Below are 8,146 nucleotides of genomic sequence, written 5' to 3' on the forward strand. Positions count from 1 at the left end.
CAGCTCGAGTTCGATTAGACTTAAAAAAATTGACCTCGAGCTCAGCTCAAACTCTGAATGCAGCTCCATAGAATGTAGCTGAGTTTGACTCGACTATACAACATCGAGCTAGAGCTTGACCCAATTAATTCATTTCAGCGAACATGTTTTGTTTCTTTTAACTTGTTTAACTCACTCACTCGTTTACGTAATTCAACTATGAGGAACTGCCTTTACATAGTCGAACTTTGTGGAGTTTAAAAGAGTTAACTTGTTACGCGTTAGTATAAACTTGAACTCAAGCTCAAGTCGAGTTTTTTCTGAGAGAGTTTGAGCCAAGCCTGAGTTACCTTGACTCATTGAGCACCCTTAGTTAGGGCATTATCTTCCATGTTGAAGACATTGGTTTGATTATGATGAAGAGAGAGTTCAGAGGGACCTAGTAGATCTGGATTTGCTAGAGGTATCCAAGGATCTATCCCCAATGAGATTGTAAGTCGAGAGCACCAATGTGGATCCATGCACGTGCCATGGCTCAGGGTAGGTTATTGCACGAGTGAGAAGGTTTGCACGTTTGACAAAAGGGCAGAGGAGGTGTCGTTTTGGTTCGGCGTTAGTGAACTCAAGTTGGATCTCGAATCGTGTGATGGTTTTGTTTATATTGGGATTTATTGGATTCTTTTTAAATCATTTGGATTGGAGCCGTTCACTAGATCCATTTAGTATGTGTAAGAGTGGTATAAAAAGGGAGCACACCGCACGTCCCTTGATTAGTTTTAGTTGAAGAATTGAGAAAAAAACCCTTGATTTCCTTTGTTATGTTTCCTTCGTAACTTCGTTAGTATATCAATCTTTTCTTCGTTTCCGTCTTCCCCGTTGCTTGATTGTGGGATTGAGGAGAAGTCCTCTCTTCCAGTGCATCAGCTTCCCAGAAGGAATAATGCTGATTCCTGGCCTTGCCAACACACTGCTCCATTGGATGAAGCTCGCCCCGTCTATTCGATGGGTCGGCTAGCTGCCAAAGGGAGTCCTTTCCTTTCTCCTTGAAAACATGACGATATGAAATCACCTCTCTGTAATGGACTTCTATCCATGCTTCCTTAGGTGTGCTCGCCCATTCATTATTGAACCTTTGATTGAAAGAATGAGTTGTCATGCTTGCGATCTTCCTCCTTTCCCCCCCTTCTGCCACATAAGTCTTTTGTGTTGTCTGTTCTTGTGGATTGTTGTTTTTCTCTTTTGTTTGGCACAGCAGCACACCTATGGTGAAGAGTGGTGCTTCCCTCCTGAATGCCTTAACGTGTACCCTGTTCATGGAGTAAAAGCTTCACCAGTGTTAGCAATAAACAGTAAGCTGGGCCGATCTCTCACTTAGCAGTCCCTTTTTCTGTCGCCAAGTGAAAGCGTTCAAAGGCAGGTTGCAACATTTCAGCATTCCACGAGGTAAAGCTTCTTCAGTGCAAGGGTAATGCGTTTTTGCCCCGTGAGAAATAGAAAACCGCGACCTTTAGCTAATTGGCCAAAGGAGCAGAACCTTTTGATCAATTTATTGATTGGATCTTTGATGCGGTTAATGAAATTGTGGGGGCAGACAGACCAAACACTGCTTCAAGGTCTTAGCTACGGGCCAAGAAGTGGTCAATAGATTGACCGGATCCTTGGAGAAACGGTTAGCGAAAGTGTAAGCTCAGACAGACCAGTCACTTCAACATCGAATGGAGAGAGTGAGTATCCATTTGTTTAAAGGACATACATCTCCCTACTTTTTTGGGAAACGAAATAGTTTAGGTAAATGTTGTAAATGTACGTACATGTCTATGTGCATTGCTATGCCCAAGTATGTAGTTATGTGTCTGTGCATGCCTGTGCTGCCTATGTGTCCCTATCATCAAGATGAAACCTGTTATGCAGCAGCATAGTTTCATCAAAAGGGATTTTATGACCAGAGCTCCTTCTTTTATCTCTTTGCCAGAACTTGAGAATTTTCTTCCTGGAATGATGCATTATTAGCCAAATCCGACATTGGGTATCCTTGAGATGATGTTCTTATGCTTAGTGTGTTTTAGTGCATCTGGTAGAGGTATCATGTTGCCTTTGCTATGCACCTGATTAAGCTGAGGTCTTGAAATCTCAATTGGAGCTCGGTGACGATAAACATTGGGATTGGTTACTCTGACCAGGATAGTTTCTTATGTCCTGCACAATTTTTTGTTTTTGGTTAAATAATATGCCCAAGAAGGAAAGGAACACACTATCACTGGTCAATGTTTTCTTTTGGCATATTCTTGTTTTCAAGCTTTGCACGTAATTTTTTTAATCAGTCCCTTCACATTTTCTTGAAAGGTTTTATAGATGATTAGTTCAAGTATGTTCATGATTTGAAAACTTTGCTAGTTTACCCAGTGGCAGACACAACTTGACCTTCAGTGATACCTAACATGGTTGACCTTGTAAACTGGCTAAGTTCTGTGAAGCCTCAACCATGAAAGCAAGCAGGTAGATCTCCTAGAAAAAACTAGTTAGCCTCTAAAGCAAATAAGTAAAGGGGTGAATTAGATACAAATAACATAACCAATTCATGAGTATGAATCAAATAATAGAACATACATGTTTTTGTCCCGATCAACTATAAAAGTATACACTGTATATGGTTCACATAGGCACAGAGGTGCATTATATATTTATTTTTACACTTCTTATGATATGATATTATCATCATATGGGCTGCCCAAGAAAACAAAGAAATAAGAGAACAAAGGACTTAAAGAACTGGACCGAACAAGGGAGTAGGTTAGCACAAATAAAAAAAAGCAGGGATTGAAAACATGCAGAGACTGAAACAGAAAGGGGAACATGGGAAAGCAGTATCTCCCATAAAAGGTCTAAATGAACATACAGTGCTAAAAATGAGAAAAGAGAGAAGCTACAAAGAGAGAAAGAAAGAAACTACATAATGCCAAACTATGTCACATAGGAACAAGTGCTGGTACGGGTACGGGGAAGCGGGTATGGGTACGACGTTTTCGCCAATCTTGGTATGGCGATAATTATAATTCCAAAAAAACAAAATTGAGATCATCACATCATTAAGACAATGTTCCTTTCATAGTTCCTACATATAATCTCATAAAAAAAAACATAAATAGACTAAGACAATGTTTTTTTTTTGTGGTTTGGATCGGTTCCGACCCAGAACCGATCCAAATGTACCAGTCGTACCCTCGTACCGGTTTTGCCGTACTGGTATGCCGGTAAGGTACACAGGCCTGCCCCAAGTACCACTGTGACTTAGGTGCCAAACATAAAAAAAAAAACAGAAAAACCAGAAACCAAGAGAAAATAAGGCTTACAAAGGAAGTAGATAAAACAGAGAGAGATTAGGTTATCACAATGGAAAATCCAGAAACCAAAAGAAAATAATGCTTACAAAAAAAAATTAAAATGCTCAGTGGAGTTGTTGGGGGGGGGGGGTGGTGAGGGGGTGGTTGGGGGCCGGTGGGAGGAGAAAGAGAGAGAGGTAAACTACACAGAGAAAAGAAAGAAAGTTCATAGAAGAAAACCTAGATGAAAACTGAAAAACCAGAACCAAAAGAAAATAAGGCTTACAAAGGAAAAAAGACAAACAGAGGAGAAAGACAGTTTTTAACCTAAATACCTGGCATGATGATGTCAAAGCATCATAAGCACAAGCTGAGAAAAAAATAATGACTGGCCTTGTGTTGAGTAGGATCCTTCAACCAGTGAGGCCATTGACTTGGGAGACTAGTTGAGTGGTCAGATTGACTGGTCGATTTGATACACAGGCCATGAATGAATTGACTTGTCTGTGTAATGGGTACTGCCAGATAAGCCACCTTGACTCATAGGGGCTGTGTATGTTCCTTCGGGATGGGAAATAGTTAACTTACAATCTTAGATATGCTTGTCTGTGTGTGATATATGCATTTAGCAGGATCTTCTAATTATTGAGGGAGGGTACCCATAAAAATGTGTGACCTGTGTCAACTGCTAAGTTTTTTGTTTTTCATGATTGTAGCTATTGGTTTGAGTGAGTTCTCTTCTTCCACCAAACTTGCACGCACTGTTTCCTTCATCGACACTTGTTTGTCTCACATCTTGACACATCTGTCCTTTTTCCTGGTCTTCTTCTGTAAATGTGAATTAATTGTCACATCCTTGTTTTGAGCACTTTTTGATTCATTGTATAGATTTGCTGGAAGTTGGCTATGATGCACTAGTTGGTGTCGATTCATGTGCTTCTTGTAGTTGATGGTGTCAATTCATGTGCTTCTTGTAGTTGATCATCGTTGCCAATGTTGTTGCTGCCTTCACTTGGTTGTTTGATCTGCTACATATTACCTATATCCACTGTTTCTTATAAGCTTCATCTTGTCTGTGTTCTCTACCACTAGAACATGCTGTTCTTGATCTTCAGAGCTCTTTTTTCTGCTGAACAATCTTTGGAAGTGTATGTAATTTTCATTGTTGTTATATGTTACATGCTTGGGAATGAGTACTCTTTTCCTTGAGTAATTATTAAAGCTTTTATCTTTTTTGAAGGTATCTAGAACATACCTGATTCCTATTGTACATCTAATTTCATCTGCAAGAACTTACAATATGTGCAAAGTAAGCACATCCAAGATGTTTTTTAACTTCGGTACGCTTTAGGCATGTTTGGTAGCCTAAATATTCAGAAAAGGAAAAACTGGATTTTAGAATTATAAATGTTGTTTTTCTTTTTTGGTCTTTGGATAATTGGACAGAAAATAACTAGAAAATGGCATACTCTACGCCTAAGTAGGATTTCTAGAAATAAGAAATTTATATGTTTTGGAGAACTTGAAAAGTGGGCAATGGTCTTTTCCCCCTCTTGTCCAGCATCGCTCTTCCCTTTCCCTCATCTTCTCTCTCGCCTCATGTCTTTTCTTCTTTCATACCTTGTCTCCTCTAATCCGTCAGCTCCAGTGAAACTTCCTCTGGCATTTGGCAACAATCTTTTCTTCTTTCATACCTTGTCTCCTCTAATCCGTCAGCTCCAGTGAAACTTCCTCTGGCATTTGGCAACAATAGGTCCTCCCTTCTGGTGATCATCTTTTCTTTCCTTGTGTTCATCATCTCTCTTCCCTTTTCCTCCATCTCTCTCACCTCATTTCCCTTCTTCTTTTCTCCCCCATCTCTCTCCCTTGATTGGATGGCTATGATGAAACTTCCTCTACATTCAGCAACAAGTCCTCTCTCTTCGAGTGCGAGATACATCGTAAGGAAGTCCTTTGCCTTCTCAGTCTGATATTTTGATAAATTGTAGAGTTTGGATTTCGAATTAAATTGGCATATCGAGTAATTGTCCAAATATGATTTTATGGGGTCTCTGTTTTTGTGTTTTAAGATGATTTTTTGAAATCATTTGGGGTCTCATTTGTTATGAGTGGTTAAGGGATGTATATGGGTCTTTTTTGTTTTGTTTCTTCAATTCATGTTCATGAACACAATTTATTGATCTGGAAATCCAAAGTTCCCATTTTCATTTTATTTAAATTCTGAACTTATGGTGCCAATGCTATTTGCTCTCTTTCAGTTTCTCGCAAGCTTGAAAATCTAAACATGGAGCTCCCTATGGGACATGGCAGCATTAGTAGGTTCATTAGATAAGATTATAGCACCTTGAGTGAATACTGAAGTTCTTCAAATGTTGTCATGTGGGCTGCTCAAAAGAAACACATTTTTATGGTATGTAGTCATTCAAATTCTCGTCTTGAAAAGACATGGTTTTAGAAGTTCATGTCATTTTACTATAAAAAATGAGGCCATGTCATTCAAATCAAACAGCGCTGTAACATGTCTACGTTTTCTTTAATTTTTTTACTTCTATCCAAAATCACATTGATTTCTTGTGGTCTATGTGACAGTTGTCACGTATTAAGAACAAAACAGTACTTATCTGTCTTTGCACATTATTAATGCAGTTTGCAGATTCTATTGCTTCTGAAGCAAGTAGTTTTCAAGCTAGTATTTTTTTTTTTTTCTTGTAGACATTTGTCTTCATAAGATTATTGTTCAGTATATTTATCAAATTTTCATCTTTTTGTCTAGATTTAATTGCAGAGGTCAAAACTCCAGTTGCTTTTGTATTTGACAGAAATTAATAGTCTAGGAGGTCCATATAGGGCGCATGATTGAAGAATATTCTAGCCTCACGGCTTTCCGGTTTGTTGATGCACTTTTCAAGGCTCTTACTTTTTTTCATATCAACATACTTGCACTCCTATCTTCTGTTTTGGGAGGTTGCTTAACACTTACACCTCTCAGGTCTTCGTTTTCCATCCTTTAAGTCCTTTAAGCTGAAAATGTCCATCTATGGCATCCTTCAAAATTGCCGGCCGTACATTAATCATTTTGTCTAAGCAAAACAATTTGTTTTTGGTTTGCGAGAGTTTTGGCCCAAGTAATGTAGAGTCTTCAAAGATGCTGCTGCATCCGAGTCAAGTTGGGTGTGATGCAGCTGCTGCTTGGGTTCTGCAACGGACAATTTGCTTTCTTTTTTGTTGAAGTATTCATAGAATCATAATTTGTTAATTGTCAATTTTGTTATATATATATATAGTAAACCATAGATAAATAGGCTAAAATTTTTTGTTTCTCTTCCATCTTCAACTTGGTTGAACTTGATTGTAGAACAGAACCGGTATTTTAAACATAAAAATAAAATTGTACAATGCCAGAATCGGTTACATAGCCAAGTAGAAATGAATTTGCTCAATGTTGAAGTATAGCAAATAAACACTTAAATCGAGGAACTAGTCCTACCTCATCTATTTTAGCAAAGAACTTTCAGTCAAATCACTCTCAGGAAGTTAACAAAGTGTTCGCTTTTGATTGCCATGAATTGAAAAATGTTCTTCTTTCAATTAGGATAAGTCTTAGATAACCACAGCTGAAGGGCAAGACTTTTGAGTTAAAGCAATTTTTAGATCCTGGTTCATATGAATTTTCAGGTCGTAATGGTTGAGAATGTTGGCAACTGGTTCACGTGAATCTTCTATAATTTATCTTGCAGTTGCAGCATCTATTGGTTCCTGCTGTTACAGGTTGGGGATGTTGATATTGTTCAATCCTGGTTCACACGTGTTTTCAGCCGGTGGAAGCTGAGAATTTGCAGCTGCAGTTATTAGATCCCGGATCACGTAGCCTACAATTGGGGTCTTCGGTGCCTTCTGCCAGAGGCTGGGAACGTTGATCTGCTGCGATTAGTAGATCCTAGTTCTCAGTAGTTGCATCCTGGTTCACGTGAACTTTCAAACAATTGATCCATTAGCCGAGTAGTTTATCTGCTTGCAACAGGGGTTGTGCCAGAAATTTCTGGGGGACACTAGTAATAAAATTTTAAATTTTTAACGGACATCAACATATAAATCAGAAAAATTACCGTGTCAATATGAAAATAAGTACTTTTGTGGGCTGAGGACAATTGCCAGTAATTCATTTACATGTACTCAGGGCCTGTTCCTCTTCTAGCCGTTGGATGGAGCGTGCAAAATTTTGTGGGAAGAGATGGACCTACTACACACATCCCATGTGAGTGCTTGCTTTTGATATCCATTTGAAAATGTACATGGTTTCAGAGAACAGAAGTCTGTATAAGGAGCAAAAGATAAGTTTCCCAAGTAATCGTTTGATTGGCATCCACAGCATTGGAATAGAACAGACACATTCCATTTAGTTGAAGCCGACACAGATGTTGGACACAGAACACTCAGAATGGACAAAACACTTAAGTACGGGCATATAAAAGGACACCCATTCCACGGCATTCCGTGGTTTACTAGAGAACGGTTTGCAGAACACTCTCTCTTCCTCCCTGTGTTCTCTCCCTCCGTTCTCCCTCTACTCTCTCTCCCTCTTCACCTTCTCGTATACTCCAGCACTCCTCAGCCTTTGTGTCTCTCTCTCTCATTCTCTTGTTCGTTCTTCGCCGCTGATCACATCCGCCTTGAGCTCTTGTGCCTCTCCAATTGCACATCAACCGCTCGTCTTAACAACTCTGGTGGTGCATTGCTCTTTGCCCCTCCTCTTGCTCTTTCTGACACTCATCCTATGTCATATGGTTGTGGGTACAATACCTGCTTGGGCGGGTAGGAGGTATGGGTTTGGACGTGTCATCTTTAAA

General features: G+C 39.3%; 1 long non-coding RNA gene across 1 annotated transcript; it reads left to right on the top strand.

The window, feature by feature from the left end:
• The first annotated feature begins 771 nt into the window (after window positions 1-771).
• On the top strand, window positions 772-7,609 carry LOC116256765 (uncharacterized). Its single transcript, XR_007573732.1, has 3 exons — window positions 772-1,703; window positions 4,188-5,709; window positions 7,037-7,609. It is a non-coding gene; the product is annotated as an uncharacterized LOC116256765 (long non-coding RNA).
• The last annotated feature ends 537 nt before the right edge of the window (window positions 7,610-8,146 follow it).

This window comes from Nymphaea colorata, chromosome 6, assembly GCF_008831285.2.
Source record: "Nymphaea colorata isolate Beijing-Zhang1983 chromosome 6, ASM883128v2, whole genome shotgun sequence".
Lineage (NCBI taxonomy): Eukaryota > Viridiplantae > Streptophyta > Magnoliopsida > Nymphaeales > Nymphaeaceae > Nymphaea > Nymphaea colorata.